Raw genomic sequence first — 25,042 nt, 5'->3', positions numbered from 1 at the left:
CTGCTCCTGCCCAGTGGAGGCTCACAGTTGTATTTAATAGACACTAATCCAGAGATCTGCAAGTTAGAAAAGACTAGATTCAGGGTCACTGCTGGGGGGCTGGCACTGGTGAATAACAGTCAAGAGTTCAGGTTTTACTGTTCAGTCCATGCACCAAAATGGCTATAGTACCACCACTGACCCATTGGCCATGGGTCAACAATAAATAAAGTATCTCAGTGAAAATAATCAGTTTACTTAGGCTGCCCCTGCAACATTGAAATACAAATTAGCAACAAAACATTCAGAATTATTAGGCATGAAGAAAGTCTTAAATATTGGGCGTAATTAAGTGAGCTCCTCAAAGACAGAAACTATGCCTTACGGATTATTTCAGTCTTAGGGCTGAGCCTTCTTCTTGGCATTTGGTGACAGCCCATAAATATTTGTTGAAGAAACTTGTTGGTCCTGCTTGAACAGAGAAGAAAAAACAGTAAGTCACATTTCAGTGAGCCTGGAAAACCATGACAGCACAGGTGGGTCTCTAAGGCTTCAGCAATCTCAAGAAACAACACATTTTCTCTAGCAAAATACAAAAACCAAAAGACAGGTAAAGCTACCTACACCAGGATAATCTCTACAATGACTGCTACCTTCCTGTGTTTTAGATCATTGGAGGAAAAGGTTACATTCATCAGCCCTGGAAATTGGATCACCCAGCCCAAGTTAAATCTGGGCAGCTTAATGATTCTTCTTTCTCTTCCTCTTCTCTTGGTATGCAAACTTAAAACAGCAGCATCCCTTCTCAAAAATGACTAATGAAGTTTCAAAGGAGCAAAGATATATTTAACTGAGAGTCCCATAGATTAGTCTCCGTGTAGTATATTTTCAGAGATAATTATTTTAAAAGTAATTCACCCTTTGTAAAAAAGCACCCTGATCATGTAACGTCAGTCCTTCAGAAGAGAGCAGTCTAAACACAAATGGGTTAAAGAAACAGGTGTCCTTGTACTTGTACATTGAGCCATTTACATAAAATTTGTGAGGCAGATGCATCTTACACTCAACGATATTACTGTTGCCTTGCCTCCTGCCCTCCTCTGTTTCTTATCTCCTCCATCCTCCTAAGCCATCTCCTCTCTCCCTCATTCTCTCCCTTCCTCCCTCCTCCACTCTTGCCTTCCCTTTATACTAAATTCTAAACAAACCGCTCTTCCACACACCCCAACCCTGACTCCACAACACACACCATTCACTGCTTTGTGTTCTTGTTCTTTCCTTTGTCAAAACTAATTTACTCAAACTGGTTTAAACTACCTATTGTATCTTTACTTTGTTTTACTTTTTGAGGTAACATTTATATATTAACAAGGGCTTTTATTTGAATAAATCAAGAACGGAGAATATCTTTAATCTAGTAAGACACGATAATGCTATAGTGAGAAGGTTGAACTTTTGTATACTGGAGAGAGAGGAGAATTATATTTATCAGATTGCTACACATGAGGCAAGCGGGTGGAGAGAATAAAATAATGCAAGTCCTTTTGTTCATATTACCTCAACCATTTGAGTGACAGAGACCTCAGTGGCATAGTTTGTTCAGAGAGGCATGAAATTCCATGAAGTTAGCTTTCTCGCAGACAGTGTCTTAGGATTGCCTGGGGGTCCAAAAGAACAGTCAGTGTCTAACACTAGTATTTATTGCCATTTTCATACATATATTTCTCATTCATTTGACTCAACTGGAATATCTTCTTTCGATCCTTGGATCCATAGATTGATTCTTAGATTCCTCTTTTATAAAATAGGAACAACAATTATTTTAAAGAGTCACTGTGAAATTTAAGTAGAAAAATTAGGTCTAAAGTATCTAACATAACCGAATGCATAGAAGACACTCTGGTAATGGAAGTATTTTATCACCCTCTAATCCTTCAAAGTGGTCTCTGGGGCATCTGAGTGGCTCAGTCAGTTAAGCGTCTAACTCTTGATTTCAGCTCAGATCATTATCTCACAGTCATGGGAAGGAGTCCCATGTTGGGCTCTGCACTGAGTGCAGAGTCTGCTTGGGATTCTCTCTCTCTCTTTCTCTCTCTCCCTCCCTCCCCCCCCCCCGTCTCAAAATCAATAATCATTAAAAAAAACAAAGCAATCTTTCTCAACTATGATCACCATAATACTTGCATCACTGTCTTTCTGCCTGATTTTCTTTCTTGAATTCTGTCAAAATAATTTTTTTTAAAAAGTAGATCACTTGTATAGTGGGACCCTTGAACTGGAGGAGAGTAAATTTTCTACTATCTCCTCTGTATTCTTTGGAACTTCTGGGGAGACAAGTAAAGAAATCATGTATAGCTTTGACAGCATAGACTAAGTGAGCTGAAGAGAACTTCCCTTAGCTATTTAATATTTGGGGACTGCATGACAAAATGCAGCATCCCCTGGGTACACAAGGTAATTTTTCTGTAGCCCTTTTACAGCCCAGAGGATGGAAATACAATATGGAGGTCCCTCTACTGACATCTGTAAATTTGGTCATGATCTTTCAGCAGAAATACTGACCTGGAGATAATTGCCTTTTAAGTAAAAAGTCAACCAGGTGGCCAAATGCTTTCATAGACCAAGACAGATGTCATTCACCCTGCTATTTCAAAGAGCTTCCTACAATCGTTTACTTTTTTTTTTAAGCCACTAGAGGACACAATTCAAAGAATAGGATTCGCTATGACCTTTCTTCAAAACTCACCTCTTGCAGGGAAACACCAACTGCTTCCTTTGGTTTATAATTGTCTCATCTTTGTTTGGCATCTGGCCACTACTAAATCTAGATGATCTGCTTCTGAATGAGCTGTATCCCACCCAACAGATGGTCTTGAATCTGGGCACTGTATGTTCACAGTTTTGGACCAACTTCTAGTCTAAGTACTGCCAAACGACAGAGATGTGAGTTTGGCTTACTTCTATTAGGGCAAAGATTTACACTGAAAAATTTGCTGAGTGGAAACTGACTGGTTGTAATATGGATATTTAAGTCAGTCTTCCCTTGCTGCTGTGAGTCAAATACCAAGCCAGTAAAGCCCGAGACGCCACTGATTTCCCAGAATCCTTGCTCTTACTTCCTGTCACCCAATTCCATTGCAATAACAAGTCCTGTCAAACTTACTTTCCAAAATACATATTTAGTACACTCATATCTGCCCATTTCCACTCTCTGTCCCAACTACTGTGTTTTCTACTTTGGTCTACTTTCATGTCACTTAACTGACCATCTATGGTCTACTCCTGGCCCCCTCAACACATCTCCTGTGCACAGAAGCAAGTAATCTCTTAACACAGAAGTGGGATCATAGCACTGCTAAACCTTACCACCCTTTAATGATTTTTTTCATGCCTCTCCAAACTTACTATCATTTTCTCCTTCATTGGAATGTAAGTTCCATGAGAGCAGAGACTATATCTGTCTTGTTCACAGCTGAATTCTAGAATCCAGAATTAATTAGTGGAGTCACCATAACTGGAATCCAGCCTTCTAACTGACTCAACATAACCTCAGTAGAGTGGAATCATAGCCAATTCAGCAAACCTTTTTCCAGATAAGACTGTCAGGGCTGGGTCCTGGTAGCCTGGGTACAAGAACAGTGGTGGCATTGCCCCTACCCAATTTCTGCACCATGACAGGTGATGGGAGAGTGAAGACAATGTCTAAAGCATTTTAGGCTAGACACAACCTAAAAATGAGTCAACAAATCAAACAGGCATAGACAAAGAACAGGAACGGGTGGCGGGGGGGGGGGGGGGGGATTAAGATGAAGAACAAAGGAGATCTGAAAAAACACTTTTGAATCAGATGCTGGAAAACAGGGACTTGAGAAATTCCTCATCCTAAGTGTAAGATAGAATCTTAGTCTTTAATACTCATGGCATGACCCTGCTGGGAATAAGTAAATTGTCGGAGAGGCAGGTTGCACACAAGTTTTCAACCCTCACCATCTTTAAATGTACACAGTACACTTCACAATATACTTACTGTTTTTCTCATTTGCTTATTCATTCATTCGTCATACAATATTGAGAATTTATGAATAGCTTTGGAAACATTAAATACATTGAAATGCAGCTTATTTCAAAATGTAATGCTATCCATCTTTAACCAACTAGACTGATTTTCCCATTTCTAATACTACTCCTTCTTCTGTTACTTGTCCTCAGGATTCAGTAATAGTCTCCTTGTCATCTTGAGTTTTCTAAAATTCCCCCTGGTTTCCCCTTACATAAGATTCTTTTGCATGTACAATGGCCTCACATCTTTCAAGTCTTGAAGGGTGGGTATCTGTAATATTTTTAGATTGTGCATGCCTGAAAAACTGGCACACTTTGTTAAATCTGTTGTGTTTTCCTCGTATAATTTAGGTATGGACATTTAGTGTATGATAAATGCTTGGCAAATATTTCACATCTATTTGCTGCTTAGTATGGTCACTATTCCCAGATTGAGTTATTCCTCTTCTTCTCTAGTTAATTTGGATATATGAGAAGACCTTTCTCAGCAGCTTCAGACTTGTACTGCATCTCTCTGGCAGCCAGAATCCATTCTGTTGCTCTCTCAACTGGTTCCTATAATATCTTTTTGGTATCCTAAGCCAGAGCAGATTTCTGTTTCTAGCCTTTGCTTATGGCCAACATGAATCCTTTAGTGTAACCGATCCAGGAATTCACAAACATTACAAGTAAATACATTTTAAGTGTAGACACACATATTCACTTAGAGAACACTGTGAAAACTTCACTTTTTTAAAGTTTGCTGTACTTTGTTTTTTCATTCTAGAAGTAACAAGTAGAAATTAAAAATTTTGGCCAGAGCAAGGAAAATCTTTATAATTCCAGCTCCACAATAAGCTTTGCATTGGGAAATATGATTGCATTTTTGTCTGTTTCTCCCTATATTTTTTTATCTATTCACTTTGGAGCCTTTTTCTTTTTCTACTTCATATGGAAATCTTTCATGACATACTTATCAGTTGCCTCATACTCTTTGTTATCTTCTTTGCTTTATGCCTGTCGACTTCCCTTGAGAAATTTAATAAAACAAAAGGGAGGTGCAAGGTGCTGAATATTGTATCAGGAACAATGTTCTGTTTTGTACGTCCTTCAATTATTTTTAATATTTCTGTGAGCCATCTGTATACTCTGTTAATAATATTGGAGTCAGCAATTCATGTGCAGAGGCAGTGATGCAAACAAGGGCTCACTTTTATTTTGGCTTGTGTTAGTGCCTTCCTGGTCCTAGAGGTCCATTGTTTGGTCACTCACACAAACACACACCTGCAGGATGTGGCTCTGTGGGGGTGGTCAGGAGAGGCACATCAATCTCAGAAGAGAAGGGAAGGGAGGGCAGACAAGGCAGGATGAAAGCAAGTCTCAAGTGGAGTCCTCTTCAAGTTCAATTGCTTTTGCAGCTTTTCTCTTGCCCTTTGTACAGAGTTGGAAGTGTGACATTTTGAAGTTAGTTTTTATAGAAACAAATGTCAGGAGAGGTGAGTCATTCTAATATCTCTAAAAATAAATCCAGGTTGTCAAAGAAATCAAAACTTTGTTCTCAAGTTTAGCCTGCAAGAGAGCAAGAGTCTTCCCACCCTGTGGGTTGTGCAGCTGCTTGAGGTAATCCCAGAATTTGAGGGCAGCACGGGGCTGCAAAGGTTGAAAATAGGTAGTAGAAAGAGCTTGGGAGTTGGTCTTTATTTAACTGGAACGTAGCCCTCAGGAAATGTACTATATTGAGAAGAAGAGAAAGGATTTGACTGTTTCAAATGAGGGCTAAGACAGGCTTACCTCCGTTGTTCAGATTTGAAGTGTAGCTTTATCAGCAGCCTAGAAAGTTAACATGTGATAATAAGCATCCATAGTGGAATGAATCAAGAGGGAGAAAAAAAATCTCCAAACCCCTCAGGGGGAAGTTTAGGATCCTAGGCTAGGCCCAGCATGTGCCCTAATGTAGATACATCAGTGTCAAAAGGAAATGAAAATTGAGTTCCAACTTCAGGGTCAGTAAAGCTGTCTGTGTTTGGTTTTCTCCCATGTTCCTTCTCTGTAGCCCTCTCTCCCATTTCAACAGCCATCCAGTATCCTTCGGCTTACTTGTGCAGGGCTGGCCAAAGAATAAGTGAATATTTTGTCCTGCCCATTCTCTTGAGAATAGAAAGTGATCACATTTTGTTGTTGTTGGTTTATGTGTCCTAAAGAGAACATCCCTGCATTGTGCTAGGGATTAGTGTTAGGATGCAGAGCAAGAAAAAGTCTGTATGATGGAGCTTCCACTGCATTGTGAAAACCAAACAGTAACCATACAAACAATAAGTAAATAGTATAACTGATGTGGGGTCATTGGGCACAAGGGTCAACAAAGAATTGAGACATTTTACAGTGCACAAAGGTGTTTTATATTATAGCCCAGGAACAGGACCACTCAGTGGCAGAAAGAGCCACTCTGTGATTGTGAAACGTAACTGATAATATATTTTTAAGTTGGGGATGGGGAGTTGGTTAGAGATTACAGAAGTCTCCAAAGGGATTTCCTTATGTTAAAGAAAATTTAAAAGATCCTGGAGGCCTGGCTATTGTCAAGCTGAGGTTGCTTTTAGTCTCTAGTAAAGCATTAACATTAAGGCAGTTGTGAGTTCTTTGAGGGATGTCACACGCTGCATATCTCAGGGACTTATCAATGAGCTGCAAGTTTTAAGGAAATTTAATTTTATCTACATTTCTCTTGCCTTTGTTCTCCTCATCATTTTCCCCCTGACCTTTAAATCTTTAAGATTGCTGAGGGTGGAAAGTCTTCTCTTCTATATCTACTTCCTGCTGAATATGGGCATAGGGATGTCTCTACCTATGGGTGGACATTGGTCAGTTGGGGAATTTGTATACTGGAGTGACCAAAGGCAGAGGCAGCCCAGTACAAGGTAGACAATATATATGAATTTCCTTGAGTAGAAAGGATCATCTGTCAGCCGGAAGTCGTGGCAGTGAAGGAGTCTCGGCACCAGGCAGAGAAACATCAGAAAACACAACAAAATAAGATTAATATGAGAAAAAGAAGCCCAATAAAAAGACCTGATACTTGTCCAAAATCCTCTTCCAGTCCAGGAGTTTACAGAGCGAGGTCGTTTAAAACACCAATCTGTATCTTTTAGCAATCGTGTTTACATTTTTGTGATAATCTGCAACATACAGAACATTCTGTTTTAATAATGAAGCATGTTCCTCCTGCTGCTCTTAAGACATCTCAGACCATTCAAGGGGTGCCTAGGTGGCTCAGTCTGTTGAGCATCTAACTTCACCTCAGGTCATGATCTCAGGGTTTGTGAGTTCTTGCACCACATTGTGCTCTCTGCTCTCAGCACAGAACCTGCTTCAGATCCTCTGTCCCTCTCTCTCTCTCTCTGCCCCTCTTCCACTCACTTAATTTCTATCAAAATAAGTAAACATTAAAAAAGAAAAAGAAAAACCTCTTCTTTGGGGCACCTGGGTGGCTCAGTCGGTTAAGCGTCCGACTTCGGCTCAGGTCACGATCTCATGGTCTGTGAGTTTGAGCCCCGTGTCGGGCTCTGTGCTGACAGCTCAGAGCCTGGATCCTGCTTTGGATTCTGTATCTCCTTCTCTCTCTACCCCTCCCCTGCTCATGCTCTGTCTCTCTCTGTCTCAAAAATAAATAAAAACATTTAAAAAAAATTTTTTTTAAAAAGACATCTCAGACCATTCAATTTTGCTTTACGCATTTGAGTTATTTCAATGTTTCATAACGTAATGCTATTTTGAGAGTCACTTAAGGCCTTAATTGTGTAGCAGGTGGTGTTAGCCATCATATAGACTCTGTTTTATTTGGCAAGCAATTCAGTAATTAATAAGTGGAACTTCTATGGAAACAAAAGAAAATTTTCAGTTAATGGTTGTAGAAAATTACAAACTTAGTGTCTTAGTCTCCAGTGCTGCCAATGAGAAGATTTTTAGATTTCAGAATTGAAGCATCCTCAGATGGAGTGGGAACAGGCAGCAGGAATCAGATGACTTTTGGTTTATAATTCAAATGTCTCTGGTGATCCTTTTGAATGACCCATAGAGCAACAAGCACGAAGATTCTCCATACACAAGTTTTGTGCCCATTTCTCTGAAGTCCACCCCAAATTGTGCAGCATCAATATTCAGGGCTTCAGGGAAAAGGGAAATTTTAGTTTTTAATGACTTTAAATTATGATACTGAAGAAATACTGGAAACTTTAGTTTGGAGAGCCATAGCCAGATATTTCAGAAACCCAGAAGAATTCATATTCTAGTGCACTTTACAGTAAATAGTATTAAAATCTAATAACTACAAAGATGTGTTATGGAAGCATATTTTCTCTATATAATCACCATCATTTTTATCAAAGATAGCCAGCCAAATAAAGACTACTTTGTATGTAAGATAAGTCCAGTTTTAATAAACTTGGCATAATTATTTATATACACTTATCAGGAATAATGATTGATCATCATATATCTCTTAAAATATGCCTTGCTGGAACTTTTTATAAAGGAATCTAGATTGAAATTTTAATCACCTCTTGAGGTCAGAGGCCATGCCAAGTCATCAGAGTTGACTGCAGTGCCTGTAGATTTCAGAGTTGACTGCAGTGCCTGTAGATTTGGGAAAATTCCTCTCGCCAAGGGCCCCACAATACCTGAGGTTCCTGCACCTGCCAGGAAGTGACATTCTTTACTCACGTGGTAAGGCTGCTGGGAACTCTGTAATAAGCAAGGTATCAGGCCAACATTTCCAAAGGTGCTTTATTGACTCCGTGCTTCATAAAGTCAGCCGTAGTTCCTTAAAACTGTATGGTCATATCTGAGTCTATGCATGTCTTTCAAACATGACATTCCAGTCAAAGCTTTGGTAATATAACTGATGTTTCCAATGGTGTCCTGTTACAAGGAGAACAGATTCTCATTAAACTTATGCAAATAATTATAATTGCCACAGAAGAACGAATATTCACTGACAGTTTCTGAGTTTCAGAGGGTTCAGGTAGGGAGAAAAGTTAAATGCTTCAATTTGTTCACAAAGGAATATTTATAATGTTTTTGTATATCATGGGTATCTTAAGAGGAAGTAACCTTGATCTGGAAGAACAAACATTAGAGAAGCAACAATGTTTCAAACAGGGGTCACAAAAACTCTAATCATATTTCTCAACTCATTTAGTCCCATGTTACTAATTCTTGTTTGGTTTGAATACAGCTTTTTCCATTAGTTCTGGAAATTCTTACCCATTTCAGTTTTGTGATTTTAAAGATACCAAAAACCTGCACTTGGGGGCACCTGTTTGGCTCAGTTGGTTAAGCATCCGACTCTGTTTTGGCTCAGGTCATGATCTCATGTTCATAAGATCAAGCTCCTCACTAGGCTCCACACGAGGCATGGAGACTGTTTAAGATTCTCTCTCCCTCTGCTCTTCACCCATTTGTGCTCTGCCTGCCTCTCTCTCTCTCTCTCTCTCTATCTCTCTCTCTCAAAAACAAAATAAAACCAAAAACCTGTATTTGTCAAAAGTCATTTTAATGAGTCTTCCTGAAGATTAAATACATTTTTCTAGAGAATAACTATAAATGACAAAAGACTCAAAAATGAACATGGTTAAAGAAAGAGTTCATTACAATAGAGCTGACAAGGAAATCCAGTTATTTCTATAACACTTGACTAATCAGAATACCAAGTGAGGGCCTTATACCATAACATATTAAAATTTTAGAAATTACATATAATTCCTGGAACAGTTACAGCATTTATCCAAACAATACAACCTAAGGCTTATTATTCCTTTGACAGTGCTTCCCAAATAACTTCACATACCAAATAAACCAGCCTAATTAATCAAAAAGACTTCATTTACAACTCAAATGTCATGAAGCTTGTCAAAAACCTCAGAAAAATTTAAAGCTCCTACCTAAGTAGGATTACAGATCATTATAAAACTAGTATTTACATTTAACCAAGGGAGCAATAAGGAATTTTACAGGAAATTATATATAAAAACGTAGCTTCTTTGATACTGACAAAGTTTTGTTGTTGTTGTTTTTATTTTTATTTTATTTTTTTATTGTAGAGAGAGGATGTGAGTAGGGGAGAGGGAGAGAAAGAATCTCCATGCTGAGCATGGAGCATGATGCAGAGCTCAATCCCACAGCACCAAGAACATGACCTGAGCCAAAATCAAAAGTTGGATGCTCAACCAAATGAGTCTCCCAGGTGCCCTATATTGAGGAAGTTTTCACTATCATAAGTAATCAAAGATGAGGAAGACAAAACATAGAAACCTTGTTTTTCTGGGAAGATAAAGGAAAAAAAAAACTTTGTCTATAATTCCTATTAAGAACAGACCCACAAATCAAGAAAACTTTGTCTTTTTAATAAAGAGAATAGCAGAATGTCAATCTTACACCAGTGTACTTTTAAAGTCCATTCATTTGAACTTTTCTCTTGACCACACATCAAATTCTTTTGCAAAGACTGCCCTTCACAAACCTTGCACAATTTTCTTTTTCATTCAGATTTTGTCCTAAGCCTTTTCTCTCTAAATAATCTTATTTTAGGAGAAAATTACTTTCTTTTTTCCTCAGCAAAATATATTTCGATTCCTTTTATCTTTCTCATATACCTCCTCCTTTCCTGCACACTGTTTTGCTTCTCACATCACCCCCAAGTGTCCTAACCATATTTATCAGAACTTTGATCCAGTGAAAAGTAAGCAGTGATTGACATGGAAATGTTGGGGTTCAGAGCAAATGGTCAAGAGAGAATTCTTGAGATGTCTTAGGTGTGAAAGGTGGTTTTATTAAAACATGGGGACAGGTCCCCTGGATAGAAAGACCTGCATTGGAGTCATGAGGAGTGGCTGATTATATACTTCCACATTGGGAGGGGGTTAGGGATAGCTTAAGTCTCTAAGAAATTTTGGAAACAAGGTTTCCAGGACCTTGAGGTGGCTAGCTGTTAGGAAAATGTCATTTAATGGGGTGCCTGTGGGGCTCAGTCAATTAAGCATCCAACTCTTGGTTTCAGCTCAGGTCATGATCTCATGATTTGTGAGTTCCAGCGACATCAGGCTCTGGGCTGACAGCGTGGAACCTGCTGGGATTCTCTGTCTCCCTCTCTGCCCCTCTACTGCTCCCTGCTTGCTCACTCTCTCTGTCTCTGTCTCTCAAAATAAATAAATAAACTTTAAAAAGATTTTTAAAAAAGAAAACGTCATTCATTACTGTTTAGTAAAACCTCAGTCATTAAACCCTTCAGATGTGTATCAGTGGGTCATATGCTTGAGGGATGTTTGCCATCATCATATATCTTGGGGGGTAAAGATAAAGGAAGTTTCCAAAGGAAGTGGGTTTTTTTATTTGTTTGTTTTGGGTTTTTTTGTTTGTTTTTAGAGAGAGAGAGAGAGAGAGAGTAAGTGGAAGAGGTTACAAGAGTAACTTGTCAATGGGTTGTAGTAGTAAGGACATTTAATTTTTTATGCCGTTGTCTCCAAAATCAGTAACCAGTTGTGAACTGTTACACACCAGAATTCTCTATATTTGAACTTTATAAATACAATTTGCAATTCCTAAAAACATGCTTTTCCATAGTACAGTCTTACAGCAAAACACAGGGCACGTTTACCAACAGACCCAAGAATCCTGAGTTTGTGTGCAATGAGATACCAAAAACACAAACCTACATCAGTAATCAAAGTTTCAGTATTTTATCTTATTTGGAGAAGACTTATATACCCAGTGAATTCAATCCAGTTTATCATCTAACTTAGTAAAAGTTGAAAGTTTTAGGTTACCAAATATTTTGAAAGCTCTGAACCTTTTTATTTATTCATTCTACTTGTTTTTTAACAATAACCCATGAAACCTTTGAGACAGAAAAAGTTAACCTTCATATGAAGTCATATTTTTTGCTGAAAAATTGCAACAGAAATAACACACGCTTATTTGGCTTTCAGTAAACCTTGGTAGAATTAAAGTTTTATATTTAATGCTGCTAACTCTAAAGATGTGTATCTTAATTAAACTAACACACCTAAATTAGTTTGAATACAGAATATGATGCACCTATGTCCACTTAAAAGTCAGTTCTTCACTGTCAACTTTTCCCTGGGGCACTTGTGGGAAAATCTGAAGTGGGTGGTTGAAGTCCAGGGAGGAGTCCCTGGACACCCCGTTGATTAAGGAGGTGCTCCAGTTTGAATCTCATAAAGGTGTGGCCCAAGAGCTTGGAGTGCTAGTCGCTCCTTGAAAGCGAGGGTAGGAGGACCAGGAGCCAGTGGCACTGGAGGCACAGAGGGTGGTATAGGAGTGGATTATGCAAGCCACACCCACGGCGGTGCAGAAACAGAATGGGCAAGGGGAAGGCAGAAGAGGCGAGGTTCCACCAGCAAGGCCAGAAGCAGATAAGAGCCCAGAGGGCAGAGAAAGAAGCTTCCCAATCCTAAAGCTGGTCAGCTCAGACAGATGAACAGATACACGTTTTCTTTTCACCAGCAAAAAGTGAAAATAGGCAGTCCATGTTGGGCAGGGGAAGACAAGGAACCACCCTGAAACAAAGGAGTTTGGGAAGCTGCTTGGGAAGATTCCCTAAAGTCCCCATCCCAAGCTACACTAACCAGACAACTGGCCCCCATTATCATAACCATTAACCTGGGAAATGAATGAGGGAGAAAAATCCCCCATACAAGAGTCAGGCCACATTTGTCCAATCCTCTCAAGATATACTTCACATCTTGAAAAGAAACAAAGATGAGACAGTAATTCGGGAAAAAGAGGGAAGTATGTACAGGATCTTAGCAGAGATGGGGTATTGAAGTTTAAGAACGCATTAAATGGCCATTTTTCTTCATCTAAGGAGTACTGAGGCCACGTGTTAATGGAGAAGAAGACAGGTTTTTTTCTTCTTCATATTTTTCAATCCACATTGGCTCCAACGGTTAACAGAATAAAATACATGAAAACAAAATTAACCAAGAAGGTAACAGATGTGCACACTGAAAACTACAAACATTGCTGGAAGAAATTACAGAAGAAACCAATACAGGCACACCTCAGAGATAGTGCAGGTTTGGTTCCAGACCGCTGCAAAAAAGTAAGTTGAATGAATTTTTTTTGTTTACCAGTGCGTATAAAATTTATGATTACACTATATTGTAGTCTCTTAAGTATGCAATAGCATTATTTCTAACAAACCAATGTATATACCTTAATTTAAAAATATTGCTAAACAACGTTAATCATCACCCGAGCTTTCAGTGAGTCTTAATCTTTGTGCTGGTGGAGGGTCTTGCCTCGATGTTGATGATTGATGACTGATCATGGTGGTGGTTGCGGAAGGTTCAGGCAGCTGTGGCAATTTCTTAAAAGGAGCCAACAATGGTGTCTGCCTCCTTGACTGACTCTTCCTTTCATGAGCTATTTCTCTGTAGCATGTGATGCTGTTTCAAAGCATTTTATCCACAACAGAACTTCTTTCAAAACTGAAATGATTCCTCTCAAACTCTACTGCTGCTTTATCAACAAAGTTTATGTAATATTCTAAATCCTTTGTTGTAATGTCAACAGTCATGACAGCATCTTCAGCAGGAATAGATTCCGTCTTAAGAAACCATTAATAGAAACAACTCCTCATTCAGGGCACCTTTTGGGATGAGCACTGGGTGTTGTATGGAAACCAATTTGACAGTAAATTTCATATATTAAAAAAAAAACAAAAAACAACTCCTCATTCATTAAAGTTTTATCATGGGATTCATCACTTTTGATATAATCATGAAAACATTTGAAAATGTGACATGGAGAGATGAAGTAAACAAATCCTGTTGAGAAATAACACCAATAGACTTGGTTGATGCAGGGTTACCACAGACTTTTTGTTAAAAAAAAAAAAAAGCACTATCTGTAATAAGGTATGCCTGTAAGTAGAAAGGCATCCCATGTTCATTGACTAGAAAACTTAAATTGTTAAAATGTCAGTACTACTCAAAATGATCTACAGATTCAGAGCAATCCTATTAAACGTTGACTTTTTTTTTGTGGACATAGAAAAATTTATCATAAAATTCATATGGAGTTGCAAAGGACCTTGAATACCCAAAACAATCTGAAAAAAAAAAGAGTTGATCTTACCCTTCCTGATTTCAAAACTTAATGCAAAGCTACAGTTGTAGAAACACTGTGGTGGTGGCATGAAGACAGGTATACAGAACAATAAATAGGATTAACATTTCACAAATAAACCCTCACATATACAGTCAAGTGCCAAATGGGTTCAGTGGGAAAGAAAAGTCTTTTCAAAAAAATGATTATGGGAAAACTGGACATTGAAAACAATACAAAAAATTTTAGATCCTTGTGTTATACCATATCTAATTAACTCAGATATATCTAGAACATATAAAGAAAACTTGTACAACTCAACAGAAAAACAACTCAAAGTAAAAATTGGGCAAAGAATGTGAATAGACATTTCTCCAAAGAAGATACACTCATGGCAAAATAAGCACAGAGGATGTTCAGTATCACTAATCATTAGGGATTTACCAGAACCACAACGGGATACCACTTTACAGCCATTAAGCTATCTATTATTAAAAACACAAAAAGAATATTTACAAAGTTAGTGTTGGTGAAGTTGTGGAGAAATCAGAACCCATGTGCACTAGTGGTCAGAATGAAAAATGGAGCAGCTGCTAAGGAAACCAGTATGGTAGTTTCTCAAAAATAAAGTTTAAAACTAGAACTACCATATCATCTAGTGATTCTCCTTCTGGGTATATACTCAAAAGAATTTAAAGGAAGGACCCAAACAGTTATTCGTACCCCCCTGCTCATACCAGCATTACTAACAATAGCCAAAATGTGAAAGCAACCCAAGTATCTATCAGTTGATAAAGGGATAAACACGATTGCATTAGAATATTTTTCTAATAATTTATTAGATATTTTCTAATAGAAATATTTAGAAATATTTTCTAATTAGAAATATTTTCTAATAATTTCTAATAATTCTTCCATATGTTTTCTTTAAAACATATGGAATTCTGGTACATGTTAGAACATACATGAGCCTTGAAAAAGTTAGGCCAACTGAAACAAGCCAGTTAGCAAAGGACACTTACTGTATTATTCTACTTACCTGAGGCATGTAGATCAGTCAAATCCATAGAGATAGAAACCAGAATAATGGTGACTAGGGACTGGTGGGAGGAGGTATGGGAGTTGCCTTTTCATGGGTATAGAGTTCCAGTTTGGGGTGATGAAAACGTCCCAGAAATGGATAGTATTGATAGTTGTGCAGTGATGTGTATCTACTTAATGCCACTGAACTGTACACTTAACACTAGTAATTTTTTAAATGTTTCTTTTTGAGAGAGAGACAGCATGAGCAGGGAAGTGGCAGAGAGAGAGAGACAGAGGATCTGAAGGAGGCTCTGTGCTGACAGCAGAGAGCCCAATGTGGGGCTCAAACTCATGAACCGTGAGATCATGACCTGAGCTGAAGTCCAGCGCTTAACCGAATGAGCCACCTGTGTGCTCCTAAAAATAGTAAATTTTATGCTTTATATTTTACATGTATTTTACCACAATAAAAAATAAATGTCATAGTATGGGAGTAGGGAGGCATATAGGAAATTTCATTACTTTTCTCCTAATTTTGCTGTGAACCTGAGTCTGATCCTTAAAAATGTTATGGCATTCCGTTTCCTTGTGGTTGTCTACTTGTAAAGTACAACGGTTGAGATAAATTTTACAACATTTTGGCCAGGGCCAGCAATAAAGAAAAGGCAGTAATCTGTCATATTCCCATCATCCCACTCTGAGGTCTATTCTGGGGCCATATTGCATTGGCTGTACCATTGCAAAGTGGCTGTACCATTTGCGTTCCCACCAGCCATGAATTAGTTTCTGTTGCTCTATGTTCTCATAAGCATTTGGCATTGTCAGTATTCCAGATTTTGACCGATCTATTAGGTATGTAGTAGCATCACATTGTTGTTTTAATTGGAATTTTCCTAATGGCATAGGGTAGAAACCTAGAAGAGAACTGTTTTCACTGATTTTGACCTTTTGGGGGAAAATGGTGACAACCGGTGCCTTATTTATGAGATAAACTGGTTTATACCTGTTGTCCCAGTGTATTATTTACAACGCCTTTTCATTCTCAAAGTGTCCTCATTTGGACAACAAATTAAGAGGTTATGTGTGTTTGTAGAATCATTTTGTTAGACACCTGAAACATTAGAAAAATATGTCTTTCCAATGATGAGTTTTAGTCTGTGCAGCAAGAATATCCAATGGGGTAAATGGAGAATGTGTTATTCATATGTACATTGTTTGGAAAAAAAACACAATGCATTTCCAAAGCTATAGCCTTTCTTTTCTGTTAAGAGCTTTTTTCTTTTCTCTATATTTAAAAGGTTTTCTCTAATAGTCACACTGAAATTAATCAGTTTGAGTGCTCACACCCAAACTGCCAAAAAACAAGCTGACTTCTTAAAAAGTAAAAAATAGTAATAATTTAAAAATGTAGAAAAAGGCCGAGTACACCACGACCCCCAAACCTACGGATTAAATATTCAACATCTGTAATGCCATCTGCTTTTAAATGTCGATGTCACTTTCAGAACTTTTCCCAATGATCAGTGAAACTTGAAATCATGCAGGAGAAGTGCTGTAATACTAAAAGGGAGTTGGGGGGGCGGGGGGGATGAGAGTCAAAGCATAGAGGTAGAAGAACCTGGGCTAAGTTTCTCCCAACTTGAATTTGGAAGTAAAATTCCTAAGTAAAACACAGGGAACCTCAAAGTGTTCCCACGCAGTCACATCCTCCATTTCTCCTACCCACTCTCGGGAAAGAAAAAGCTAAAGCTTTTAGATCAGATTGAAATCACTGAGGAAAAGGTATTAATACGCGCCTAATTCTCAGGCCCTCAGGATAAACTCCCATTGACGTCAGCAGGAGGTTTCTTTGCAGAACAGTTGTGAATCCATCTCAATATGTCTCCACTGTGTTAGAGCGCTGCCATTTTAGGAAGGGAGCTTCAAAGACCTCACCTATCAGTGCTGGGAAATTGGCACTCTGAGTCCCAAAAGCCCAGATGCAATAACCTGCTCCTGGCTGTTTCTGCAAGATGCTGCTTGAATTTTGTATTTGCAAGGGAGAAATGGGATGAGAGTTTGCCTGATTCTGGAAAATTAGCTTTCATGGCCGTTGTCAATTTAAAAGTGTGAGGACTGGCCAGTAGAAATGATGTTGCTAATTTGGAGGAGCCACGAGTTCACTGATAGACATTCAAGCCATGTGTGAACACACACAGACTGCTTAAGGGAGGAGAAACTGGTCATCTTCAGCCACAGACCTTTCTAGAAATTAACATATCAGCATAGCATCACTGGTTGCAAGGGATAAAGCCCATTTAAGCCAGTTTAAGTTAAGGTAAATTTAGTTTTAGGATAAGTAAAGAAATGAAATAATCCAAGCCACCTGGGGACAGACACTAGAACAGAAAATTCTTTTACACATTCATTCTTATGTTTTTAGGGCATGAAATTCTCCTTTATCTCTGCTTCCTTCTTTTCTCTCGTTGAGTTTCATATGATTTTACATTCCTCTACTTGCCCTGACACTTCGATTCAATTGTCCACTATCATCTGAATAACATCCCCTGTATCTCCAAGTGCAACTTCTCAGAAGAAAGAATCTAATTAGTCCCTCTCTATCTACATGCTGGTTCTTCTTGTGTTTGCATTCAACCTAAGCCACATCAGCTGGTCGTGAGGAGTCACTTCCTTCAAAAGGGGCTGTGAATGGGATATATTCTAGAAAGGGTAGTGTGGACTGGGTGAGTGCTCCCATAATGTCTGGATCACAAGTTTATACAAATTAATTAAAATTATTGTGTTCGGTATGGACCTGTGTAGAGATGCCCAAAGTGCTAGCTCTTCTTGCCTTCTCTTCCAGATCAGTATAAAAATTCAGAGAATAGACAACCAGCTTTCAGATGACAATGTTGAGGCCACAGTTTTAGATTTCAGTCTCCTGCAATGGAAATGTATCTTTTAATGTTCATTTATTTTTGAGAGACGGGTGGAGGGGAGGGGGAGAGAGAGAGGGGGAGACAGAGGATCTGAAGCAGGCTCCAAGCAGGCTGACAGCAGAGAACCCACTGCGGGACTTAAACCCACCAACTGCGAGATCGTGATGTGAGCTGAAGTTGGATGCTTAACTGACTGAGCCACCCAGTTGCCCCAGGTTGATACATTTCTAATATGCTTCTGTTTAACACTCTTTCCCCCCAAATGTGAAGTGAGGAGTTGCTTATATATTACATAAATAATGATAAGAACGCATTTGGGTTTTGCTAGAAAATGTCAAGATTTCCCAAACATCATGCATTTGGGTTCTACTGAGCTTCTCAATGTATTTTAAGAGACAGTTGGGTAATTGAAATTTTAATCAATATTTGGATGCTCTGTTTTTCTATAGCTTTAATTTCATCTTCTAATTAATTTTTTCTCTAAGGTTAGAATATTCAGTTTATTTTCCTTGAAAGAAAAGTATGTTATTATTTTTGATCGATTCAAATTAATTTTTACAAAAATTATATATTCTGATATGTGCTGCTAGAGATTTACACAGGGCATGTGATCCACTTCTGGGAAGAACAAACTGCTTTTCCTAATGAATTCAAGGAAGATGAAGAAAAGTCAACAACGCAGTGAAAAAAATTAAATTTCCCTGTTTCCTTTTGACCTATTATCTTGGCCTTAATATTTGATTTGTGGAAAGTTTGATGTGCTTTTTATCTTAATCGCCTTGACATCTTATATTATCGTAATGTGTAAAAATTTCCATTGAACATTTTAGGGCTTTCAAGGTGTAGTTATTACCATGTAGGAGTGTCATGAAACTTAGTTTTGCAATTTACTTATTTTTAACCAACTTGACTTATTCCTCAAAAGCTGATGATCTGAGAAGGGGTAGGGAAGGTAAGCAAGATCTTTCAGTTGCTTAATCTCCAGCCAGGAGATGTTATCTGCAGCCAATCTCTGCTAACTCCTTTCTGGGCATGGAAATAGTTTGGCCTCATATTAGAAACTGCATGCTGAGTGTCTCCTGGCTGTGTAGTTATACACGTCACTTGGTGAATATGTGTGGCAGCAAACATCGAAGGAAATGTCAACTATTAACGATGGGCTTTTTTTTTTTTTAAGTGAGCAACTGAATGATGGATTTAACTTTATTCATTCATTTATTTATTGGACCATTCACTCAATGAAGTAGCAAGTGATTAACAAGTGTTTATCGAACACCTACTATGTACTAGGCACTCTGCTAGATATGGGGATAAATAAAAAATAATCCAGTACCTGCTTAAGCTCAGTGGAGAAGACTGTCACACAGATCACTTTCATGTGAAGGCCATGGAACTGTGAGAGGGAAAGAAGGAAGGCATAACTGAGTTTGGGGATCAAAGAATGCCTTTATGTGGGGACAACATTTAGGTAAAGAAATGATGGAGTATATAAACCACAATTTCTTTATCCATTCATCAGTTGATGGACATTTAGGCTTTTTCCACAATTTGGCTATTGTTGAGAGTGCTGCTATAAACATTGGGGTACAAGTGCCCCTATGCATCAGTATTCCTGTATCCCTTGGGTAAATTCCTAGCAGTGCTACTGCTGGGTTATAGGGTAGGTCTATTTTTAATTTTTTGAGGAACCTCCACACTGTTTTCCAGAGCAGCTATACCAGTTTGCATTCCCACCAACAGCACAAGAGGGTTCCCATTTCTCCACATCGTTGCCAGCATCTATAGTTCCTGATTTGTTGACTTTAGCCACTCTGACTGGCGTGAGGTGGTATCTGAGTGTGGTTTTGATTTGTATTTCCCTGATGAGGAGCGACGTTGAGCATCTTTTCATGTGCCTGTTGGCCATCTGGATGTCTTCTTTAGAGAAGTGTCTATTCATGTTTTCTGCCCATTTCTTCACTGGATTATTTGTTTTTCAGGTATGGAGTTTGGTGAGCTCTCTATAGATTTTGGGTACTAGCCCTTTGTCTGATATATCATTTGCAAATATTTTTTCCCAGTTTGGTTGATTGTTTCCTTTGCTGTGCAGAAGCTTTTTATCTTCATGAGGTCCCAATAGTTCATTTTTACTTTTAATTCCCTTGCCTTTGGAGATGTGTCAAGTAAGAAATTGCTGCAGCCGAGGTCAAAGAGGTTTTTTCCTGCTTTCCCCTCCAGTGTTTGGATGGTTTCTTGTCTCACATTCAGGTCCTTTCTCCATTTTGAGTTTATTTTTGTGAATGGTGTAAGAAAGTGGTCTAGTTTCATCCTTCTGCATGTTGCTGTCCAGTTCTCCCAGCACCATTTGTTAAAGAGACTGTCTTTTTTCCATTGGATATTCTTTCCTGCTTTGTCAAAGATTAGTTGGCCATACTTTTGTGGGTCTAATTCTGGGGTTTCTATTCTATTCATTTGGTCTATGTGTCTGTTTTTGTGCCAATATCATGCTGTCTTGATGACTAAAGCTTTGTAATAGAGGCTAAAGTCTGGGATTGTGATGGCTCGTGCTTTGGTCTTCTTCAAAATTACTGTGGCAATTCAGGGCCTTTTGTGGTTCCATACAAATTTTAGGATTGCTTGTTCTAGCTTTGAGAAGAATGCTGGTGCAATTTTGATTGGGATTGCATTGAATGTGTAGATAGCTTTAGGTAGTATTGACATTTTATTATTTTTTAAAAATTTTTTTAACGTTTATTTATTTTTTGAGACAGAGAGCATGAACAGGGGAGGGTCAAAGAAAGAGGGAGATGCAGAATCTGAAACAGGCTCCAGGTTCTGAGCTGTCAGCACAGAGCCCGACCCAGGGCTTGAACTCACAGACTGTGAGATCATCACCTGAGCTGAAGTCGGACACTTAACCAGCTGAGCCACCTAGGCGCCCCAGTATTGACATTTTAACAATATTTGTTCTTCCAATCCATGAGCATGGAATATTTTTCCATTTCTTTCTATCTTCTTCAATTTCCTTCATAAGCTTTCTATAGTTTTCAGCATACAGATCTTTTACATATTTGGTCAGGTTTATTCCTAGGTATTTTATGCTTCTTGGTACAATTGTTGATGGGATAAGTTTCTTCATTTGTCTTTCTGTTGCTTCATTATTAGTGTATAAGAATGCAACTGATTTCTGTACATTGATAGTGTAACCTGCGACTTTGCTGAATTCATATATCAGTTCTAGCAGACTTTTGGTCGAGTCTATCGGATTTTCCATGGATAATATCATGTCATCTGCAAAAAGTGAAAGCTTAACTTCATCTTTGCCAATTTTGATGCCTTTGATTTCCTTTTGTTGTCTGACTGCTGATGCTAGCACTTCCAACACTATGTTAAACAACAGCGGTGAGAGTGGACATCCCTGTCGTGTTCCTGATCCCAGGGAGAAATCTCTCAGTTTTTCCCCATTGAGGATGATATTAACTGTGGGCTTTTCATAAATGGCTTTTATGATGTTTAAGTATGTTCCTTCTATCCCGACTTTCTCGAGGGTTTTTATTAAGAAAGGATGCTGAGTTTTGTCAAATGCTTTTTCTGCATCGATTGACAGGATCATATGGTTCTTTTCTTTTATTAATGTGATGTATCACATTGACTGATTTGCAAATGTTGAACCAGCCCTGCATCCCAGGAATGAATCCCACTTGATCATGGTGAATAATTCTTTTTATATGCTGTTTAATTCGATTTGCTAGTACCTTTTTGAGAATTTTTGCATCCATATTCATCAGGGATATTGGCCTGTAGTTCTCTTTATTTGCTGGGTCTCTGGTTTGGGAATCAAAGTAATGCTGGCTTCAAAGAATGAGTCTGGAAGTTTTCCTTCCCTTTCAATTTTTTGGAATAGCTTGAGAAGGATAGATATTATCTCTGCTTTAAATGTCTGGTAGAATGCCCCTGGGAAGCCATCTGGTCCTGGACTCTTATTTGTTGGGAGATTTTTGATAACCGATTCAATTTATTCACTCGTTATGGGTCTATTCAAATTTTTTCTTTCTTCCTGTTTGAGTTTTGGAAGCATGTGGGTGTTTAGGAATTTGTCCATTGCTTCCAGGTTGTCCAGTTTGTTGGCATGTAATTTTTCATAGTATTCCCTGATAATTGCTTGTATTTCTGAGAGACTGGTTGTAATAATTCCATTTTCATTCATGATTTTATCTATTTGGGTCACCTCCCTTTTCATTTTGAGAAGCCTGACTAGAGGTTTATCAATTTTGTTTGTTTTTTCAAAAAAACAACCCTTGGTTTCATCGATCTTCTCTACAGTTTTTTTAGATTGTATATTGTGTATTTCTGCTCTGATCTTTATTATTTCTCTTCTTCTGCTGGGTTTGGGGTGTGTTTGCTCTTCTGCTTCTGTTGCCGTTAGGTGTGCTGTTAGATTTTGTATTTGGGATTTTTCTTGTTTCTTGAGATAGGCCTGGATTGCAATGTATTTTCCTCTCAGGACTGCCTTCGCTGCATCCCAAAGCATTTGGATTGTTATATTTTCATTTTCATTTGTTTTCATGTATTCTTTTAATTTCTACTCTAGTTGCCTTGTTGACCCATTCATTATTTAGTAGGGTGTTCTTTAACCTCCATGCTTTTGGAGGTTTTCCAGACTTTTTCCTGTGGTTGATTTCAAGCTTCATAGCATTGTGGTCTGAAAGTAGGCATGGTATTATCTCAAGTCTTGTATACTTATGAAGGGCTGTTTTGTGACCCAGTGTGTGATCTATCTTGGAGAATGTTCCATGTGCACTCTAGAAGAAAGTATGTTCTGTTGCTTTGGGATGCAGAGTTCTAAATATATCTGTCAAGCCCATCTGGTCCAATGTATCATTCAGGCCCCTTGTTTCTTTATTGACTGTGTGTCTAGATGACCTATCCATTGTTGTAAGTGGAGTATTAAAGTCCCCTGGAATCACCACATTCTTATCAATAAGGTTGCTTATGTTTGTGATTAATTGTTTTATATATTTGGGGGCTCCTGTATTCGGCACATAGACATTTATAATTGTTAGCTCTTCTGATGGATAGACCCTGTAATTATTATATAATGCCCTTCTTCATCTCTTGTTACAGCCTTTAATTTAAAGTCTAGTTTGTCTGATATGAGTATGGCTACTCCAGCTTTCTTTTGAGTTCCAGTAGCACGATAGATAGTTCTCCATCCTCTCACTTTCAACCTGAAGGTGTCCTCAGGTCTAAAATGAGTCTCTTGTATACAGAAAATAGATGGGTCTTGATTTTTTATCCATTCTGATACCCTATGTCTTTTGGTTGGAGCATTTAGTCCATTCACATTCAGTGTTATTATAGAAAGATATGGGTTTAGAGTCATTGTGGTGTCTATAGGTTAGGTTTCATGTTTGTAGTGATGTCTCTGGTACTTTGTGGTCCTTGCAACATTTCACTCACAGAATGCCCCTTAGGATCTCCTGTAGGGTTGGTTTAGTAGTGATGAATTCCTTCAGTTTTTGTTTGTTGAGGCAGACCTTTATCTCTCCTTCTATTCTGAATGACAGACTTGCTGGCTAAAGAATTCTCAGCTGCATATTTTTTTCTGTTCATGACATTGAAGATTTCCTGCCATTCCTTTCTGGCCTGCTGAGTTTCAGTAGATAGATCTGTCACTAGTCTTATCGGTCTCCCTTTATATGTTAGAGCATGTTTATCCCTAGCTGCTTTCAGAATTTTCTCTTTATCCTTGTATTTTGCCAGTTTCACTATGATAATGTTGCACAGGAGGTCAATTCAACTTATGTCTGAAGTGAGTTCTCTGTGACTCTTGGATTTCAATGCCTTTTTCCTTCCCCAGATCGGGAAAGTTCTCAGCTATGATTTGTTCAAGTACACCTTCAGCCCCTTTCTCTCTCTCTTCCTTTTCTGGAATTCTTATTATACAGATATTGTTGCGCTTCATTGCATTACTGAGTTCTCTAATTCTCCCCTCATACTCCTGGAATTTTTTATCTCTCTTTTTCTCACCTTCCTCTTTTTCCATAGTTTTATCTTCTAATTCACGTATTCCCCCCTCTGCCTCTTCAATCTGAACCGCAGTCCCCTCCATTTTATTGCATCTCATTTATAGCATTTTTTAGCTCCTCCTGTTTCTTAGTCCCTTGTTCTCTGTAGTCATAGATTCTCTGCTGTCCTCTATACTTTTTTCAAGCCCAGCAATTAATTTTATGACTATTACTCTAAATTCATGGTCCGTTAAATTGCTTAAATCATTTTGATGAATTCGTTAGCTGTTGCTACTTCCTGGAGTTTCTTTTGAGGAGAATTCTTTTGTTTCGTCATTTTGGATAGTCCCTGGAGTGGTGGGGAACTGCAGGGCACTTCCCCTGTGCTGTCTGGAGTAACTTATGTTGGTGGGTGGGGCCACAGTCAGACCCGATGTCTGCCCCCAGCCCACCACTGGGGCCACAGTCAGACTGGTGTGTACCCTATCTTCCCCTCTCCCAGGGGCAGGACTCACTGTTGAGTGGTGTGGCCCCTGTCTGGACTACTTGCACACTGCCAGGCCTGAGGTGCTGCTTTGATTGAATCTGGTGTATTAGCCGTGGTGGATCCGCAAGGTGCACAGGGGTGGGAGAGGCAGGCTTAGATCACTTTTCCATAGGTGGTCCCCTGCGGGAGGGGTCCTGCAGCACCAGAAGGGAGGCCGACCTGTCGGAGGGATGGATCCACAGCAGCACAGTGTTGGGTGTTTGTGAGGTGCAAGCAAGTTCAGTGAGGGGAACTGGTTCCCTTTGGGATTTCGGCTGGGGGATGGGTGAGGGAGATGGCTCTGGCCAGCGCCTTTGTTCCCCACAGAGCTGAGCTCCGTCTTCCAGGGCTCAACAACTGTCCCCCCTAGCTCCTCTCGCCCTCCCCACTCTCCGAGAGCAGAGCTGTTGACTCTTAAAATTCCAGGTGTTAAGTCCTGCTGGCTC

At 38.9% G+C, this 25,042-nt stretch overlaps 1 long non-coding RNA gene across 2 annotated transcripts; it reads right to left on the bottom strand.

Moving 5' to 3' along the window:
- Positions 1 to 215: 215 nt before the first annotated feature.
- LOC131486741 (uncharacterized) lies at positions 216 to 25,042 on the bottom strand. 2 transcript variants are annotated; one of them, XR_009249421.1, is made up of 8 exons: positions 24,586 to 25,042; positions 19,417 to 19,476; positions 17,960 to 18,085; positions 8,737 to 8,934; positions 7,087 to 7,193; positions 5,302 to 5,448; positions 1,537 to 1,637; positions 216 to 447 (listed from the first exon to the last, which is right to left on the bottom strand). It is a non-coding gene; the product is annotated as an uncharacterized LOC131486741 (long non-coding RNA). The 2 variants fall into 2 exon arrangements; XR_009249422.1 differs by lacking the exons at positions 17,960 to 18,085; positions 19,417 to 19,476; positions 24,586 to 25,042 and adding an exon at positions 13,249 to 13,656.

Source organism: Neofelis nebulosa, chromosome 10, assembly GCF_028018385.1.
Source record: "Neofelis nebulosa isolate mNeoNeb1 chromosome 10, mNeoNeb1.pri, whole genome shotgun sequence".
NCBI classification, from domain to species: domain Eukaryota; kingdom Metazoa; phylum Chordata; class Mammalia; order Carnivora; family Felidae; genus Neofelis; species Neofelis nebulosa.
The sequence above is the reverse complement of the archived record's forward strand: the minus strand, read 5'-3'. Positions and strand labels throughout refer to the sequence as shown.